Source organism: Heterocephalus glaber, unplaced genomic scaffold (genome assembly GCF_053883595.1).
Source record: "Heterocephalus glaber isolate CG9 unplaced genomic scaffold, H.glaber_assembly_v1.0 deba00001760, whole genome shotgun sequence".
In the NCBI taxonomy this organism is placed as follows: Eukaryota; Metazoa; Chordata; class Mammalia; order Rodentia; family Bathyergidae; genus Heterocephalus; species Heterocephalus glaber.
In genome coordinates this window covers 6,026,203-6,045,855 of record NW_028258457.1, presented here as the reverse complement: position 1 = coordinate 6,045,855, position 19,653 = coordinate 6,026,203, and the positions used below count along the sequence as shown (strand labels likewise).

Sequence of the window (19,653 nt, the reverse complement as noted above, 5' to 3'; positions counted from 1 at the left end):
CAGAGGTGTACCATTATGCGAGACTGGTTATTACCTTTTGTTGCTAAGCTATATTCCATTGTGTGGACGATTCACAGTTTCTGTATCCATTACTTATGGTTATTTTTTGTGTTAGCTGATTGAAATAAAGCTGCTATGAACTTTTGCATACTACGGAACTATATTTTCATTTTGTCTTGAGTGATGCCTAAGAATGAAATTATTTTTAACTTGTGAGGTATTGCTGAATTTTTCACATGTTGTTTCTCCTCTCCTTTAGGAAGTCTTGAAAGTTTGCTCCAGGACCTCTTGGGTTGAAAAAGTCCAAGTCACTGATGTGTTAGAACATGATGAACCATTTTCCAACAGGATTTTGTGTATTTTTTTCTCCCCTGAGCTACATCCCCAGCCTGTTTTTATTGCTTGAACTTGCGGTCTTCCTGCCTCAGCCTCTCTGAGTGCTGATAGAACAGCCATATGCCACTACACCTGGTTTCGAAATCTTTTTACTGCAGTTAATGAGTCAGAACTTCAGCAGTGAAATCAGGTCTCTTAACGTTTTGAACACAGAATACTAAACTATGATTTGAAAGTCACATGAGTGTCTGTCACTAAGGACTTTGCCATGTCTTAAACCCCCCTCCACAGATGGCAACGTCCTGCTGTATAATTGTTCTCTGCATAAGTAATTACAGGGTTTATTTTAAAAATTAATTCACCAGCGGAAATAGGTTCGGGAACAGGAGAGCAGCTGAAAGCTACATGTAAGCTATCTGCTTTCAAGGCTGCCAGGGTGCACCTGGGGTTGGCATAGGACCATGTAGGGAGATAAGAATCCTAGCCAAGTGACTCATGGTCAACCTCTGGGACATTTCTTGGTGCTTCTTAGGGCACTTTTTTTTTCTTTTGAGACAGGGTCTGGCTATGTAGTTCAGGCTTACCTTAAACTCACTGTGTTGCCCAGTCTGGTCTTAAACTCATAGTAATCCTCCTGCCTCAGCCTCCCAAGTGCTGGGATTGCAGGTGTGCACCACCACATCTGTCTACTCAGAGCATTTTGTACAGCAGAAAGGCTAAGAGTTTTGAATGAAAATACTTTATTAGCGATTTGTCCTCCATCATAGCCAAGAGGTCATTTCTGTAAACTGAATTCCTGGGTTCAACTGGCAGAATCCTGGCCAGCGTGCATTGTTCAGAGTCCATGAATGTGGCTTTCTTGTCTTAAATGGGATACAGGAGCTGTGCGAGGCATGAGAGGGAAAGGTGTTAGCCAGCTTTCCACTACTGAGATAAAATACCTGAGTATAACAACTTCAAGCAGTGTGGGGTTAAGCTTAATTGTGTCAACTTGATTGGCTTGGGTGCAGCACAGTGGATTAGAAAAGCACACTTCTGGGTGTGTCTGAGTGGCTCATGGAAGTGTGAACCTAGGGGACTCTATCTGGTCCTGCACCCCTTCCTCTGTTTCCCTGCTGTCCTGGGCACCATCTTTGCTTCTCCATGTTCTTCTGCCATGATGTTTCTTCCTTGGAACCAGCTGACCATGGGTTTAATCCCCTGAAACTGTGAGCCAAATTAAACCTCTGCTTCCAGTTGCAGGTGTTGGGCATTATGTCTCAGGGACAGAAAACCTGACTCCTATAGAGAGGAATGGTTTATTTTGGCTCATGGTTTCAGTCTGTGGTAGGCTGGCTCTATTCCTCTTAGATGTAGCAAGGCAAGAACATCATGGAGGACAGATGTGGTAGGGGATATCTGATCACCTTACGACATCCAGGAAGCATTGAGGAAAGGAAAAAGCCAGTGAGGAAGAGGCTGTGGAACAGACAGAGCCCCCAGTTTATGTCCCTGTGACCCAGCACCTTCAAGTGGGGCCCCCTTGCTAAGTCTCCGTTGCCTCCGAGCAATGCCACCAGGTTAGGAGTCCACCAAAGAGCCCATCTTTTAATTTTTTTTTGGTACCAGGAATCAAACTCGGGTACTTTTGCTTGTGAGGCAAGCAGTGGAAACACTGAGCTAAATCCCCAGCCCTCAAAGAGCTCATCTTTCTCCTTTTCTCATCGGGCCCAAACCTTCAACACATGAGCATCTGGGGACAGTCCATGTTCAAAGCGTGACAGAAAATACTCCTGAAAGTGTTCTGTACAGCCAAGCACCATGGTGCTCACCTGTAAGCTCAGCACTGAGCAAGCTGAGGAAGGAGGATTGTCGGGAGTTCCAAGGCAGCCTGGATTACACAGCGAGACCCTGTCTCAAAACAAAGCAAAATGAAACAAGTATAAAAGTGCTCCGTAACTCCAATGTGTGTTGTTGGAGATACAAAGGGGGATTCTTCCATCATCACTTCATGCAACTGCCACCATTGTCACCATTGTTGTCTTAGTTGCCACGCTGGCTGGCTTATGCATCAGGAATGTACGTCCGCATGGTTCTGCATGCTGGGGACCCAAGGTCACCATGTCAGCAGGGTTGGTTTCTCGTGGAGCCTGAGCTTGACTTGCAGATGGCTGCTGTCTCACTGCCACTTCACACAGCCTTTCTTTTTCTTTTTTTTTTTTTTTTTGGTACCGGGGATCAAACTCGGGACCTTGTGCTTGGGAGGCAGGCGCCGGAAACCACTGAGCTAAATTCCCGGCCCTCACACGGCCTTTCTGCTGTGCACACCTCTCCCTGGTGGTGGTGCTGTCCTCCTCCTCCTCTCCTTTTCCTTCTCTTCTTCCTTCTCCTCCTCCTCTTCTTCCTCTTCTGTTTCCTCCATCCTTCCTCCTCCTTCCCCTCCCCTTCCTCTTCCTCATCCATCTTCTTTTTCTTCACCTTCTTTTTCTCTTCCTTTCTTCTTCTTCCTCCTCTTCTTTTTATGAAGGACACGGAAACTGCTGATCTAAACAGTTTATAAAGTCAGTGACTGTCCTGCCACAAAAGGAGCCAGATGGCATCCAACAGACCGGAAGTGAAGGGGGTAGGGGGAGGAAGGGCCAGGAATCCATAGGCAGCTGGGACTGGTGAGAGGAGCAGGAAGAGAGCTGCAGCACCCACGAGGATTGCAGAGCTTTGCCCTGGCCTGGGGGAGAGCACCTTGTTCCTTCAGAGAGGAGAGGGAGGCCCCCGCACCTCTGCACACTATGGAGACCGTGTTGGGGATGGGGGCTCCGCGGAGCGCATCAAGGAAGGCATCACGGCACTCCTGCCCCAGGCACCCGTCCAGGACTGCGGGGTGTAGTGCGCGTGTGTCCCCCAGCCATTCCCAGGGCTCTTCTTCTCCCTTCAGCGCGGAGACTGACTTGGAACCACATGCGCCGTCCAAGCCCTGGACTCGGGCTTCGTGTCCGGCCAGGTCCCCACTGGCTCCTCCCCATGGGCTCTGCTAGGAAGCTGTGGAGCTTTGCGGCAGTTGTCTCCTGACTGGGCTTAATCTGCAGTTCCGGCTCCACACGGCTCCTCCCAAACTTCGGCCATTCTCACCACTTCCTACAGCCACAACCACGGGCTTTAAGTTCTGCTCTGCCTTCCTCTTCCTGTAGGGACACAAGTCATGGAGGGCTACGGCTCTTCCCTTCAAACCTCATTCTAACTCAGTCACCCCCAATAATTCTATCTCCAACACAGGAAGGTGGGACTTCAAAATATGAATTTTGGGCTGGGGATTTAGCTCAGTGGTGCCGCCGCCTGCCTTGAAAGCACAAGGTCCCGAGTTCAATCCCTGGTACCAAAAAAAAAAATATATATATATATATATATATGAATTTTAATTCTATGAAAGTACATTTTAGTCTATAATAACAGCTCTATCATCACCATGACTACCACCACCATCAGCAGGACCATCACCGCCTTCATTCCATTCTCATCACTTTGCATTACCTTTTTGGAACCCAACAGATCTGAGTTCTAATCCTGACTCTGTTGCTTCTCAGTCAGGTCTGCAATGAGTCAACATTGTTAAACCTGCATTTCCTGAGCCATAAACGGCAGCGACCCCTTAACAGTCCCACGGGACCACAATGAGCAGCTGATGCCCTGAGGTCTGCACAAGAAGCAGCTGGCAGCAGCTCTTCCTTCCCCGTGGCATCTGGTCAGCAGCATATGAGAGCAGTGAGTGTGGTGAGCCATGAGTGCTGCCACCAGCCTTCCCTGGGTCGGGGCTCAGCTGCACCCTCATCAGCTTTCTGAGATTGCAGGGGGCCCTCTGAGCCCTGATGCCCCCATCTGTGAGGTTAGGGTTAGGTGAGGAAATTGTCAACAGCATGTGACGCAGAGCCCTGCCCAGCCTCACACAGCACAACTATATTTTGGCCAAGGATGGACTGCACACATGACAATGATCTCATAAGATTACAGTGGAGCTCAAAATATCTGCCACTTGGGCCGGGGATGTAGCTCAGTGGTACCGCACCTGCCTTGCAAGCACAAGGTCCTGAGTTTGATTCCCGGAACAAAACAAAAAAATTTTCTGCCACCAGCTGGAAATGGTGGAAATACCTATCATCCCAGCACTCTAAGAGGCTGAGGCAGGAGGGTCAGAAATTCCAGCCTAGCCTGGGCAACTTAACAATGAGTTAGTGAGATCTTGTCCCAAGAGAAGAAATAAAAAAGGGCGGGGGATGGAGCCAGTGCCAAGGCCATTGGCTCACTCCTGAAAGCAGAGAGAAAAAAAATCCTACCTGCCATCATGGTCATTAAATGTCATAGTGTAACACATTACTCATGTATTTTTGGTGGTGTTGAGGTAAAGAAACCTACTGGCCTGAGAGTCCGATGAAAATATAGCAGTGCAACTATACATAGTATATAGTACTCAATAATGAAAGTGAGTGTTTGTATTACTGGTTATGTTTTTACTGTAACCATATCTTTAATGTTATTTTTGTTTTGTTTTGTTTTGTTTTGAGGCAGGGTCTTGCTATGTAGCCCAGGCTGGCCTCAAACTCTCAGTGATCCTGCCGCCTCAGCCTCCTGGGATGACTGGCATCTGCTACCATGCCTGGCTACTTCACCTTCTCTAGTTCTTGATTTAATCTCGTGTTCCTTGCTCCCTGTGGCCCTGGGAACAACAGGCTGTACCGAGTCACCCCATAGCCCAGGCGTGTCAGGCTCTTCTGTCTCTACTGTATGAGTGCCCTCCATGATGCTGCATGGTGATGAGATCGCCTAGCAACTCATTGCTGGGAACACAGCCCTGCCGCTAAGTGACACGTGACTGCACACAGGAAGCCTCAGTAAGTGGGAACTCCTGCTACTATGATTGACATGTTCTTTTTTCCACTGTCACTCCATGCTTGACCAGAAAGCATCTTCCTACAACTGGCCACAGTGGCTTTGACCAAGGACAAGGGTTTGGAGTACCTGACACTCAGGAGGGGGACAGGGAGAGTCAGGAAAAGGGCTGCTGGACACTGAGATGTGACTCGTCTATGATCACTGTGCATGGAGGGAAGAGGATGAAAACTCCCAGGGTTTGTTCCACTGACCAGTGAGGAGATCCATATGTGGCTGAGAAGAGGGAGCCCTGTGTGGGAGAGGCTGAAGAGGCAGCCTTGTCCTTAGAGACTCTCATGAGGGAAGGGTGGGCAGGTTGGAGGGCCATGGCAGCCTAGGTTTTACTTTAGGATTGGTAAATGTGTTCACAACTTTGTGTCATCCCTCCATCTTCTCTCACCTTCTCCCTCTCACTATCTACTTGGGCTACGTGGCTGCTCAAAAGGAAAACTACACTTCCCAGCTTCCCTTGCAGCTAGATGCAATCATATGACCACACACAAGCCAATGGGAAATGAGCAGAAGTGGTGTGCCTCACAAGGAAGAAGCCAGAGGCTGAGTTTGGTGGACCACTAGGATTATCTCTGTGGGCTTTAATTAAAATGGAGTCCAGCCATAACAACAAAGCAAATACCTCAGTTCCACCACTGCAACTGCCCAAATAGCCATATGTGGCTAATGGCTGCCATATTGGGCATCTCAAACAATTGTTTCATTGGACATTGGAAATCAAAGATAGAAGGATCCTAAGTCTTTGATAATGGAATTGTAAACTGCAAAACAACTTCCTGTTTTTAAAGACTCTCATGAGTCAACTCTTATGAGTGTCTTTAATAGGGGTGTCATGGCTGCCTTGATGTCCTGAATCCACTCGAAATAGTTCCCTTTCATGCCCACTTTGACTTTTGGGAGGAGCTAGAAGTCACTCTGTGGCAGATCCAGTGACTAAGGTGGATGAGGACACAGTGCCATGTTTTTCAAGTCTGCCTTTCCACTGGATGGTGCTCAGCAGCTGTGTTCACTGTATTTTTTTTTATCACACTTCATGTATACACTCAAGAATGAGGACTTCTGGAACTGCTGCGGGAAGGGGCAAGCGTGATGGGACAAATGTGTCCACGGAGAGGAGGAGGATTTTGAGGGGGATTCATGGAAATGAGTGCTTTACTGTAATAACATTTTAAAAATCCAGACATTCACTGTACATTTTGATCAAATATCCCATTCCAGCTTCACCTGTTACATAATGTACATATTTAGTATACCTTTTTCTTGTTCTAGCTTTATAAAAATTAATTATACTGGGGCCGGGGATTTAGCTCAGTGGTGCCACCACCTGCCTTGTAAGCTCAAGGACCCGAGTTCGACCCCTGGTACCAAAAAAAAAATTAATTATACTGTAAACTGAACCCAGGGCCTTTGCACTGAGCTACATCCCCAGCCGTTTGAAAAAACTTTTTTTTTTCAGACAGCGTCTAAGTCGTCGTCACCCAGGCTGGGCTTGAACTTGAACTTGAGATCCTCCTGCCTTAGCCTCTCAGAGTGCTGGGATGAGAGGTGTGCACCACTGCGCCTAGTTTCTTGGTTTGTTTTTGGTCTTGGGAAGGGAAGCCTGGGCCGTGGGCATGCGCAGTACACGCTCTCTCCCAGCCCCCACGCAGCTGCTCTGAGCACTGCCCCAGCCCACCTACCCTAGATGCTCTGCGTCTTGCAAGTCCTGGGGTCCTTCTGCCTCCTCTTCTTTCATTCTGATTCTTTTCTGTGTCCCCGCAGGGCTGTAGGGAGGCGGCAACGCACAGCCAAGTCTGTCCCTGTGCTGCCTGTCCCTGTCCTTGCTCCGGGCTCCAAGCTCAGCCAACGCAGAGCACGGGCCAGGGAGGCCACAGGAGAGGTTACGGATGCGCCAGAGCCTACCTGGGAGCTTCACAAGGATTTTAATGAAAAAACATTTAGAAAAAATAGAGAAATTAATAGGACAGATCCCGAGACAGAATACCAAAAATGAGACACTCATTCATTCCGTAAATATTTCCCGAGAGCAGGGCGTGGTAGCACAGGCCTGTCATCCCTGCACTCTGGGAGGCTGAGGCAGGAGCATCACAAGTCTGAGCCCAGCCTGCACAACTCAGCCAGAACCTGTCTCAAAATGCAAGGCTGGGGAAGGAGCTCAGTGGGAAGGCCCTGAGTTCCATCCCCAGTCCAGCAAAAGGAAGATCCCGAGAGGGTCGTGCGCCGGGCACTAAATTAGGAGCTGGGAGAGCCCCCCACGGGACCCCAAATCCCCCTCACTCACGCATCTCGGGTGTGGGAATCTCAGGAAAGGCTAAGGAAGCTCATTAGTCTGGCGGAGATGCCACAGAAAACACTGCACACTGGTGGTTTAAACAACAGATGGATTTTTTTTCTTTTCTTTTCTTTTTTTTCAGATCTGGATGCGGAAGTCAAAGGTGAAGGTGTGGGCAGGGCTGGTTTCTCCACACCTTGCTGCTTGGCTGGCACAGGGGCCTTTCCTCTGCAGGAATCCCGTGTCCCCTCCTCCTCCTGCCCCTGCCTCCCCCCTCCTCCCCTCCCTCCCCCCCTCCCCCCTCCCTCCCCCTCCTCCTCCTCCTTTGAAGGTACTGGAATGGAAACCACAGCCTTCATGCTGAGCTCCACCTCCAGCCCTTTTTTTTTTTAAATTTTGAGACAAGGTCTCGATAATTTGCCCAGGCTGGCCTTGAAATTCAGTCCTCCTGCCTCAGCCTCCTGAGTTGTTGGCTTTACCCATGTGTGCGCCACTGTGGGAGGTGGAAAAAATATATTTTATAAAATGGGTCTTTTGTGAAGTGTGGGCTTCTTTCCTTGTTATTATTTCCTAAATAATACAATGTATCAATCATTTCCAAAGTGTTCACATTGTATCAGGTATCTTAAGTCATGGAGATGACCAGAAGACAAGTCCCAGTCCTGTGCAAATACAGAATGATTTTACAGTAGGGACTTGAAGTTTTGTTTGATTGTTTGAGACAGAGTCTGGCTATGTAGCCCAGACTGGCCTTAAACTCCTGGCAATGCTCCTACCTCAGCCTCCTGAGTGCTGGCAAGACAGGCGCGTGCTACTGTGCTTAGCTATAGAAGGGACTTGAGGATGCACGGATTTTGGTACAGAAAGGGTTCAGTCACATTCTGGGGTACTGGGGACTGCACTGCAATAGCGGTGCAGAGGGAGCAATTCTGTCCTTAGCAATAAGTAAACTAAAAAGTAGGTCAGGCGTTATCAGTGCTGAGAAAAGACCTAGGGTTTAAGGGTGTTAGAGGAGAGCACAAGGGGTTTCAGAATTTGAGAGAAGGGACCCAGGATATTCTTTTTTTTTTTTTTTTAAATAACTTTATTATCGGGCCAGGGATTTAGCTCAGTGGTTCTGCTGCCTGCCTTGAAAGCCGAAGGTCCCAAGTTTGATCCCCAGTTCAAAAAAAAAAAAAAAGCCCATCTATCTACTTTATTATCAAACACACACCCATACAAAAATTAAAACCATTCAAAGAAGAACAATGCAGGGCCGGGAGATGTAGCTCAGTGGCATCACCCCCTGCTGTGCAAGTGCAAGGACCCGAGTTTGATCCCTGGTAGAAGGAGAAGGAGAAGGAGGAAGAAGAAGAAGAATAGGAGGAGGAGGAAGAGGAAGAAGGCAAGAGGAAAAAAACTACAATAATATTCAAATACAGTAGAACTCAACCAAAACAAAACTGTAAAGCACTTAAACATTTTTCCATATAACTTAAGAAAGCATCTGAAGCACCAACAAGACACCAGAGGATGTGATTTGTTTCAGAAAGATCCCCAAAACCAGCATTGAACAAATAGTCTGGAAAAAACTCCAGTTAGCTAGCCGACTCCACATAAGCCAAACTTCTCCCTAATTTAAATTTCAATACAGTCTTATGACACGCAATGGAAACACAATCCTAGAAATATGTTATTTGGCAATTTCATCTGTGTGTGTCCTCTTTTACACTTTCAGTTTCTCACACTAGAGAAACTATTCGGTATTTACACACGTGTGTCCTATTTATGTCACTTAAGAGGATGGCCTCAATATGCATCCATTTAGCTATAAATGACTCTAGATTCTCGTTCTTTATGGCTGAGTAGTACTCCATTTTATAAAAAAACCCACATCTTTATCCAGTTTCCAGTTGATGGGCACTTGGGCTGCTTCCAAGCTTTCGCTATTACAAACTGTGCCGCTATAAACATGGGTACACATATATCACTGTGGTATGATTCTTTTAATTCTTTCAGGAAGATACCGAGCAGGGGGATAGCTGGGTCAAATGGGACCTCTATTCCTAGTTCTTTGAGGTGTCTCCATACTGATTTCCACAGTGGTTGCACCAGTCTGCACTCCCACCAACAATGGAGAAGGATTCCTTTCTCTCAACACCCCTGCCAGCATTTGTTATTGGCTGATTTCTTGATAGCAGCCATTCTTTCTGGGGTGAGGTAGAATCTCAGTGTTGCTTTCATCTGCATCTCTCGAATAACCAATGATATTGAACATTTTTTCGTATATTTATTTTCTGCTTTTACTTCTTTGTCTGAAAAATATCTGTTCATTTCAGATGCCCATTTTTGAATTGGGTCTTTGAATTTGGGGGATCTGATTTTTTTCAGTTCTTTATATATTCTAGATAGTAGACCTTTGTCTGAGGAACACCTGGTAAAAATTTTTTCCCACATTGTAGGTTGTCTCTTAGCTCTGTTGGTGGTTTCTCTTGCAGTGCAGAAGCTTTTTAATAAGATAAGATCCCAGTTGTTGATTCTTTGTGCAAGTTCCCGTGCTACTGAGGTTTTGTTCATAAAGTCTTTACCTATACCAGTGTCTTCAAGAGTTCTACCTAATTTATCTTCCAGCAAATTTAGTGTTTCTGTCTTACTATTTAAATCTTTAATCCACTTCGATCTTAGTTTAGTGCATGGTGATAGGTATGGGTCTAGTTTTAATCTTTGACAGGTTGAAATCCAGTTTTTCCAGCACCATTTATTAAATGGGCTGTCTTTCCTCCAGTGAGGATGGTTGGCTCCTTGTCAAAGATGAGGTGGCTGAGCATATCTGTAGTTGTTTCTGTACCTTGTAATCTACTGATCCTTGGGTCTGTTTCTTTGCCAGTACCATGCTGTTTTTATCACAGCAGCTTTGTAGTATAGTTTCAAGTTGGGGATTATAATATCCCCAGCCATATCTCTGTTGCCTAAAAATTTCTTTTGCTATTCTGGGTCTCTTCTGGTTCCAAATGAATTTTTGGATTGTTTTCTCTAGTTCTGTGAAATATATTGTTGGAATTTCAATTGGCATTGCATTAAACCTATATAATAGTTTTATAAGTATGGCCATTTTCACTATATTGGTTCTTCCTATCCAGGAACAAGGGACGTCTTTCCATTTTCTTATATCCTCCTCAATCTCCATTTTCAAAGTGCTGTAGTTTTCAGTGTAGAGGTCTTTTGCTTCCTTTGTTAGTTTGACTCCTAGATACTTCATTTTTTTTGGATGCTATTGTAAAAGGAATTGTTTCCCTAATTTCTCTCTCAGTGAGTCTGTTATTTGTGTACAAGAAAGCTATTGTTTTTTGAGTGTTAACCTTATATCCAGCTACTCTACTGAATCTGTCAAGTCTAGAAGTCTTTTGGCAGAGTATTTTGGGTCTTCTATGTAAAGTATCATATCATCAGCAAATAATGACAGTTTCACTTCTTCCTTTCCTATTTTTATTCCTTTTATTTCTTTCTCTTTTCTAATTGTTGTGGCTAATGTTTCCAGAACTATATTGAACAGGAGTGGTGATAGTGGGCATCCTTGTCTTGTTCCTGATTTTAGCGTGAAAGTTTTCAGTTTTTGACCATTTAGTATGATGTTGGCTGTTGGTTTTTCATAGATAGCCTTAATCAAGTTGAGATACAGACCTTCTATTCCAATTTTCTGTAGGGTTTTTATCATAAGTGGGTGTTGGATTTTGTTGAATGCCTTTTCTGTATCTATTGAAATGATCATATGGTTTTTGTCCTTGACTCTGTTAATATAGTGTATTACATTTATTGATTTACAAATGTTGAACCATCCTGGCATCCCTGGGATAAATCCGACTTGGTCAGGGTGTATGATCTTCTTGATGACACTCTGTATTCTGTTTGCCAGTATCTTGTTGAAGATTTTTGCATCAGTATTCATTAGGGAGATTGGCCTGTACTTCTCTTTTTGGGTTGGGTCTTTCCCTGGTTTTGGAATCAAAGTAACACTTGCTTCCAGGAATGAGTTTGGAAGGTTTGCTTCCCTTTCAATTTCCTTGATGAGTTTAAAGAGTAATGGCGATAGTTCTTTAAATGTCTTGCAGAATTCAGGAGTGAAGCCATCAGGACCTGGGCTTTTCTTTGTTGGTAAATTTTTTAATTACATTTTCAATTTCACTCATTGTAATTGGGGTATTTAGAATTTCTATATCTTCTTCATTTAACTTTGGGAATTTGTATGTATCTAGGAATCTGTCCATTTCTTCTGTGTTTTCCATTTTATTAGAGTACAGGTTCTCAAAGTAGGTATTGATGTCCTCTGGATTTCTGCTGGGTCTGTTGTGACTTCACCTTTTTCATTCTTGATTGCATGGATTTGAGCCTTTTCTTTCCTTTTTTTGATAAGATTGGCTAAAGGTTTATTGATTTTATTTATTCTTTCAAAAAACCAACTCTTCAATTCATTAATTTTTTGTATCGTTCTCTTTGTCTCCATTGCATTCATTTCTGCTCTGATCTTTATAATTTCCACTCTTGTATGAGCTTTAGGTTTGTTATGCTCTTCTTTTTCTAGGAGCTTGAGGTTCTGCATTAGGTTATTTATCTGAGTTCTCTCTGTTTTCCTAATATGGGCATTGACTGCTATGAATTTCCCACATAGGACTGCTTTCATTGTGTCCCATAGATTCCTGTATGTTGTACTGGCATTATCATTTACTTGTAGAAACTGTCTAATTTCTTCTTTAATTTCCTCTGTGACCCATTAGTTGTTCAAGAGGGTGTTATTTAATTTCCATGTGTTTGTAGGAATTTTGCAGTTTCTTATATCATTGATCTCCAACTTTACTGCACTATGATCTGATAATATACAGGGGGTAACTTCAATTCTTTTCCATTTACTTAGACATGTCCTATGAGCTAGTATGTGGTCTATTTTGGAGAATGACCCATGTGCAGCCAAAAAGAATGTGTATTCTGATTTTGTGGGGTGGAACACTCTGTAAACATCTATTAAGTCCATTTGTTCAATAGCTTGGTCCAGCTCTAAAATTTTGTTGTTAATTTTTTGTCTAGATGATCTGTCTAATTGTGATAATGGAGTATTGAGATCCTCCACTACAACTGTATTAGAGCTTATTTGGTTTTTCATGTCCATTAATATTTATTTTGTATAGTTGGGGGCATTTGTATTTGATGCATATATATTTATTTATTTTATTTTATTTTATTTTTTGGTACCAGGGATAGAACTTGGGTCCTTGTGCTTGCACAACAGGTGGCAAAACCACTGAGCTAAATCCCCGGCCCTATGTATTTGTGATTGTCATCTCTTCCTCTTGGACTGTTCCCTTCACAAAGATGTAGTGACCATCTTTGTCTCTCTTAATTAGTTTTGGTTTGAAATCTACTTTGTCTGCAAATAAGATTGCTTCCCTTGCTTTCTTTCTGGGTTTCTGTCACTTGGAGAACTGTTTTCCATCCTTTTACTTTCAGTCTATGTATTTCTTTTTGTATGTGTGTTTTGTTTTGTTTTGTCTTGTTTTTGGTACTGGGGATCAAACTTGGGACCTTGTGCTTGCAAGGCAGGTGCCGGAATCACTGAGCTAAATCTCTGGCCCTATGAATTTCTTTTTGAGTTAGGTGTGTTTCTTGTATACAGCATATTGTTGGATTTTGGTTCTTAATCCATTCTGCCAGTCTATTTCTTTTGATTGGTGAATTGAGACCATTAACATTGATAGTTATAATTGATAGATATTGACTCATCCTTGTCATGATGTTTTACTATTGGTGGCTCTTTCATTTCTTGGTTTTGTTTTTTTTTCCGTTTCACTTTAGTTTCTTACCTTGCCTGGTGGCTTCCTTCTTTTGGGCCACATGGAGTTGTGATCTTCCTTGTCTTTTTCTAGGATATTGCTTAGAATTGTTTGGAGTGCTGGTTTAGTGTTCATGAAATTTCTCAGGTGTTCTTTGTCATGGAAGTATCTAATTTCACCATCGATTTTGAAAGATAATTTTGCAGGATACAACAGTCTAGGTTGGAAGTTATTTTCTTTTAGGGCTTGAAATACTTCACTCCAGGCTCTCCTTGACTTGAGGTTTTGTGTTGAGAAGTCTACTGTGATTCTGATGGGCTTTCCTTTGTAGGTGATTTGTTTCTTTTCTCTACCTGCCTGTAGGATTTTGTTCTTCTCTTGGGTTTCTGGGATCTTGACTATTATATGTCTAGGTGTAGATTTTTTTTTTTATCATGGCTGGGTGGAGTTCTATATGCCTCACTTATCTGTATCCTTATCTTATCCTCACTTAACTCCACTCAGGTGGTGGAATTTTCAGGAGGGCAGCAACAATTTTATAGTAGGAGAAAATGATCCCTGACATGGAAAAAACCAAATAGGACACCTACCACATATGTTTTTGATTAAGGTATCAGAACATGAAAGGTCAAGAAGTTGAGAAGGCTCAGAAAGAAACTAGCAATTTCCACATCTTTGAAACAGGTCACTTGTAAGGCAATTACATTGTGTACCTGGGCATCCAAAAGGCTAACAAAGACTGACAGCAAAAATACTAAGATACAGCGGTGAGGGTTCATAATGACAGCATAATGCAGGGTGTGACAGATGGCCACAAAGCGGTCATGTGCCATCACAGTTGGAAGCATGTCATTCATGGATCCGAAAAGGATAAAAAGGGACATCTGTGTCAGGCAGTCTGCATGGAAGATGGCCCTGCTGTGAGTTAAGATGTCACAATCATCTTTGGGACCATGATGGAGATGAAACAGATGTCAGCTGAGGACAGGTTGGAGAGGAAGAAGCACATAGGGGTGCAGAGGTGGGAGTCAGAGCTGACAGCGAAGATGATGAGCAGGTTCCCAAGCACTGTGACCAGGTACATGGACAAGAACAGTCCAAAGAGGAGCCGCCCTTGGAGACGGGCGGGTAGAGCCATGCAGGAAGCAGAGTGCTCAGGACTGAGCCTAGCTCTGCCCGGGTGGCTACCCCCACGGGCGAACAAGGGCTGGTAAGGACCGGACCGGACCGGGCACACACCCAGTCGCCCGTGGAGCCGCGCGGGTAGAGCCCTGCAGGGGGCAGAGCGCCCAGGACTGAGCCCAGCTCTGCCCTGCTGGCTATGCCCACTTGCGACCCATAGCAGGTAAGGACACCCTGGGCAAGCTTCCCAGCTGCTCCTAGAGATGCATCCATAGAGCCCGCAGTGAGCAGAGCGCCCAGGACTGAGCCCAGTTATCCCCGACTGGCTACGTCCACTGGCGACCAAGGGCGGTTAAGGACACTCCCGGACACGACCCCCGGCCAACCGTGAGGCGCAAGGGAAGAGCTGCGCAGGGGGCGGAGAGCCCAGGACTGAGCGCAGTCCTGCCCGGCTGGTTACGCCCACTGGAGAAAAAGGGCGGGTAAGGACCGCCCCAGGCACGCCCCCCAGTCGCCCATAGAAACCAGGATGTAGAGGCAGGAGGGGCCAGAGCGCCCAGGACTGTGCCCGGCTCTGCCCGGCTGCCGACGCCCACTGAAAAACAAGGGCAGGTAAGGACCGCCCCTGGCGCGCCCCTCAGCCACCCGTGGAGCCGCACAGGTAGAGCTGTGCAGGGAGCACAGCGCCCAGGACTGAGCCCAGCTTTGCCCGGCTGGCTACGCCCACTTGCCACCAAGGGCTAGTAATGACCCCCGCCCCCGGGCATGCCTGTCAGCCGCCTTGTAGCCACCCGGGTAGATCGGTGCAGCAAGCAGACTGCCCAGGACTGAGCCCAGCTCTGCCAGGCTGGTTATGCAAACGAGCGACCAAGGGCTGTTAAGGATCCCCCCGGGAACTCCCCCTAGTTGCCCATGGAGCCACGCGGGTTCAGCCCTGCAGGGAGCAGAGGGCCCAACACTGAGCCCAGCTCTCCCGGGCGGGCTACGCCCACTTGCGAACAAGGGTTGGTAAGGAAGGACCCGCCTGGGCATGCACTCACTTGTCCGGGGAGCCGCGCGGGTAGAGGCGTGCAGAGGGCAGAGCGCTCAGGACTGAGCCCAGCTCTGCCCGGCTGGCGACACACACTGGCGAACAAGGGCAGGTAAGGACCGCCCCCGGCACGCCTCTCAGCTACCCGTGGAGCCACGCTGGTAGAGCTGTGCAGGGAGCAGAGCGCCCAGGACTGAGCCCAGCTTTACCCTTGCCACCAAGGGCTAGTAAGGACCCCCCCCCCCCCCCGGCATGAAGAGGAGCATCACAGGCTGCCTGCGGGCCCTGTGCTGCTGCTACCTGGCACCCTCAGGGCGTCACCGACACAAGGTGGCTCCAATTACAGATCCAGGAGTGACTCTGGGGCCGGGGATTTAGCTCAGTGGTTCTGCCGCCTGCCTCACAAGTCCAAGGACCCGAGTTTGATCCCCGGTACCAAAAAAAAAAAAAAAAAGTAACTGTGGATGTGGACATCCTCCTCATGGGGGATCAGCCACATAGGAGGAAGCCATGTTCCTCCATGGAATGCAGTTTTTCTCTGCTCACCTCCTGGCATGTCCATGTGCGAGGTCTTCCATCAAGAAGCCCCACGTCTGTGGACACCATCCCGAGGTACCAAAAAAAAAAAAAAAAAGAAGAAGTTTAATATGACAGGACAATGTAGAATGCATCAGAGTGTAGAAAAGGAGCTATAAGGAGCTTAGGGGTTATTGAAAAAAATGTCTCAAAGTAATGATAATATTTCTCAGTTACCTTTGAATTCTCTCAAAGCGGAAAATTGACCTCAAAATAATTTTATTTTGTAGGCAAGGCTCCTGCAGGTGCAGAAACTGAATTTCTAGAATTCTGAATATGCTGGAGATACCTGGCCCAGAAAAAGATGGGTGAGAATCACAAGCTTGAGATCAGGTTATTCTATCAGTGGCTGACCTATCCTCTCAGGTGTAAAGAGGGAAAAGTCCACCTATACCTCACACCCATGTTCATTCTTTTTAGTATGGTATCAAATTGATTGTAGGAAAAGAGAAATAAATGAACAATTTTTGAACCTTTACTTTGACTTTTGATTCCAACCTTTCCCATCATAATTAAGGTCAATACAAAATCATGTTTGGAATTTTGCAATAAATGACCTCTAAATGTTTCTACTGAGTGCCCTGAGGTAGGAAGAAGACTTGCAGAAAGTCAGGCTTACATGGAGGAGTAAGGTAGATTTACAAGACCAATAAGTATATAGAAAGAACGAGGTCAGGAGGCATGGTTCAAAAGACGATCCTACAACTCAGTATTACAAAATCTTAACTCTTACAGTCTGATCCACATATTATGAGTTTTTAGATGAAAATTCCATTAGGAAATTCACATGGAGCTCACAAGATCTTACCTATTTCTTGCTTAGAACTCAAGCTATGAAAAACTCTGAAATTTGATGAAATATTATATAATGATAACAAGTCAGTGAAACTGTGTTCCGAGATTATAGTGCTGGTCAGCCATGTAGATGATGGACACCTCAAACTCTAGCTCAGTCCGGATTTCTTTCTATTACTCCGACTTAGTCTCCAAGAAGCAAAGCATCCAAAGTAATGAGCGTTTGACTGAAATTTGCCTGTATTCTCCAATTACCTTGCCCCATTTCTTCCATCCATGATAGTTACAAAACAACACTGGGTAACTATGGTGAAGTGAAAAATGAAGAACATTGTTCTGAAGTTACAACAACAGCCTGGTTCGCAATAGTCTTGCATTTTATACCTAAGGGGTGTTTAGCATTATATGTAAATGCTAAATGGATCCTTTTAACCTGTTACACTCATGAAATTGTCAGACTGGGAAAAAATGAAAGTATTGTGGGTATGTTAAAGTCTAGCATTGTGTAAGGATAGCTTAAATCTTGACACCAGGCAAACTTGGAAGTATAATCCAGTGATAGTGTGTCTATGTGTAAGAAATTTAATGTTCCTGGGATCAATTTCCTCATCTGTAAAATAAGAGAAACTAAATAAAATAACTGGTGAGCGCTTTTAAAATGGAACGTTCCATGAGTCAAACCTTTTAAAGAAATAGCCAATGAATTCAGGCTCCACAGCAGATGGCTGAGCAGGCAATCTCCAGAAAGTGACAGTTTCTTGGCTACCCAATTACACCTTTCAAAGAAAAACAGGAAGTACCCAACTGCTTCCAATTATAATGTGCACTGTGCTGGGGAAAGACAAAGTCAAATGTACTAAAGGCCTAATGAGGTGTGCAGGAGCAACCTCCCCCTGCAGTTTGCAGCTTTTTCACACTGTTAGTTCTCACTCCCTGGTCAGCAGCCATGGAGGGAGAGTCTAGGGAAAAGGGTAGCTGTTTTCCAACCCAAGAGAAGCCATAGCAATGCAAAAAGAAGCCATAGCAATGTGATGTTTCTATTGTTTTCAGACACACATTACAGAGGAAACTTAAATACTGTTTTGCCTTCAGCATCAATATCCTAATAAGAGGGATGCAAGACATGTTGGAAATAGTCTGATCCATTCTCTACAGTGCTTAGCAGTGTATCTAAACTCCAGGAAATCCAGATGAAACCGGGACTGTCAGTGATAAAATTACCATTGCTTTCATCAAGGTTGGCGTTATAATCATCAGTATATGGGTGTGCCATTGTAGAACATTAGATATCATTCCTGGTAGAGGTCACAGCAGCCATGAGGGTTCTACCTTGGTTTTGCCGCTCACATAGTTATATTCATCTTACTTTGAATATTTATTGATTTGCAAAAATATGCAAATGAACACCAATTTAGTAAATACAATAAGATTATGAAAATCAATTGTGACGTAAAAACCAGATTCCATATTAAAAGTTCGTGTGTTGTTTTTTTTTGGTACCGGGGATCAAACTTGGGACCTTGCGCTTGCAAGGCAGGCACCAGAACCACTGAGCTAAATCCCCGGCCCTCCATATTAAAAGTTCAGTGTCTATGTATGGCCATAATGTTACACTAAAATATATTTTTCAGCATATTCTTTTTAAAAATTCTATGATTATAGAATTTCTAGGTTGGAAAAACATTGAGAAATGTAGACCTGTCTCTAGATTGATGTCTACTAATATTTCTTCTTAAAGCTTTTTCTTCAGATATAGATGCCATAATCTTTCATAATGACCTGATGCTTTGATTTGTATATTTCTCCTGATAGCTACTAGAACTTATCCCCCCTGCAATTCTGCTCTCTTCACTCCTACTGTCATAGAGTATTTAATTTACTTCAATAATAAGGCTGGATAATTGTGCTGCATATTTAACGGGTTAAATTACTTGTCTATTTTAATTGATGAAGTTTTTAGTAAATTTCACCAAGGTTTGTAATGAATTCTGGTTGGACATTATGGTTTTGTATGTTTACAAATGTTTCTATGCTGCAGGTCTATCACCCTATGAACAAGCACTTGTCCTAGACACGTGGTTTGAAAAGGGAATATAAAAAAAAGTTTATCTCCCTCTTTGACTGTATTTGAATACTATTTTGTTAAAATACCTAAATACGGTAGGCATGATGTTTGTACAAAGAAATACACATAGCTTCAGATTTAAAAATATGACTAATGCAATCTTTTTAATTTTGAAATATTTATGATCACTATTTAATCTAACTTTGGATTTTGTCCCCAGACTCTAAACAGTCCAGGAGATTTCAATTTGAAGCATAAAAGTTTTTAATCTACTTTTTTAAAGTTAATACTTCGATATGCTAATACACACCCAGTGATATATTTTCATCATTTGTCTCTGTGAGCTTTTAAATACAATATTGTCACATAACAGGGAAGAAATAAAATAGAATTCCAAATTAGTTCAATATTTTTACAATCCTGGAGGTGCAATACCAAACCATGACTTTAGAACATATTAATTCTGGTATTTATTTCAGGAATATTATTGTTATTATCAAACTACGGGCCTTGGACTACATGCAGAAGATGTGAATCCACTATAAAGTCAAAGCTATGCCCTCCTAAATTTCTTCATGGTCCATTTTAGTTTTCCAACTTCTTTGTAATATACAAGGTGACAAATTTCTGTAGGGAATGAAGAACCTATCGAGATTCTTCTACCATGCTATAAAATACTGAATTTTAGGTTAGAGTTCACATTTTCACTCTTTCATACCAAAACCATACTACATTCAAGGTGTAA

General features: G+C 44.2%; 2 long non-coding RNA genes across 2 annotated transcripts; one reads left to right on the top strand and one right to left on the bottom strand.

The window, feature by feature from the left end:
- Positions 1-607: 607 nt before the first annotated feature.
- LOC110345940 (uncharacterized) lies at positions 608-15,584 on the bottom strand. The gene is made up of 3 exons (XR_002389635.2): positions 15,483-15,584; positions 2,148-2,226; positions 608-1,218 (listed from the first exon to the last, which is right to left on the bottom strand). It is a non-coding gene; the product is annotated as an uncharacterized LOC110345940 (long non-coding RNA).
- Positions 14,174-16,526, top strand: LOC110345939 (uncharacterized). The gene is made up of 2 exons (XR_002389634.2): positions 14,174-14,398; positions 16,279-16,526. It is a non-coding gene; the product is annotated as an uncharacterized LOC110345939 (long non-coding RNA).
- Positions 16,527-19,653: the final 3,127 nt, after the last annotated feature.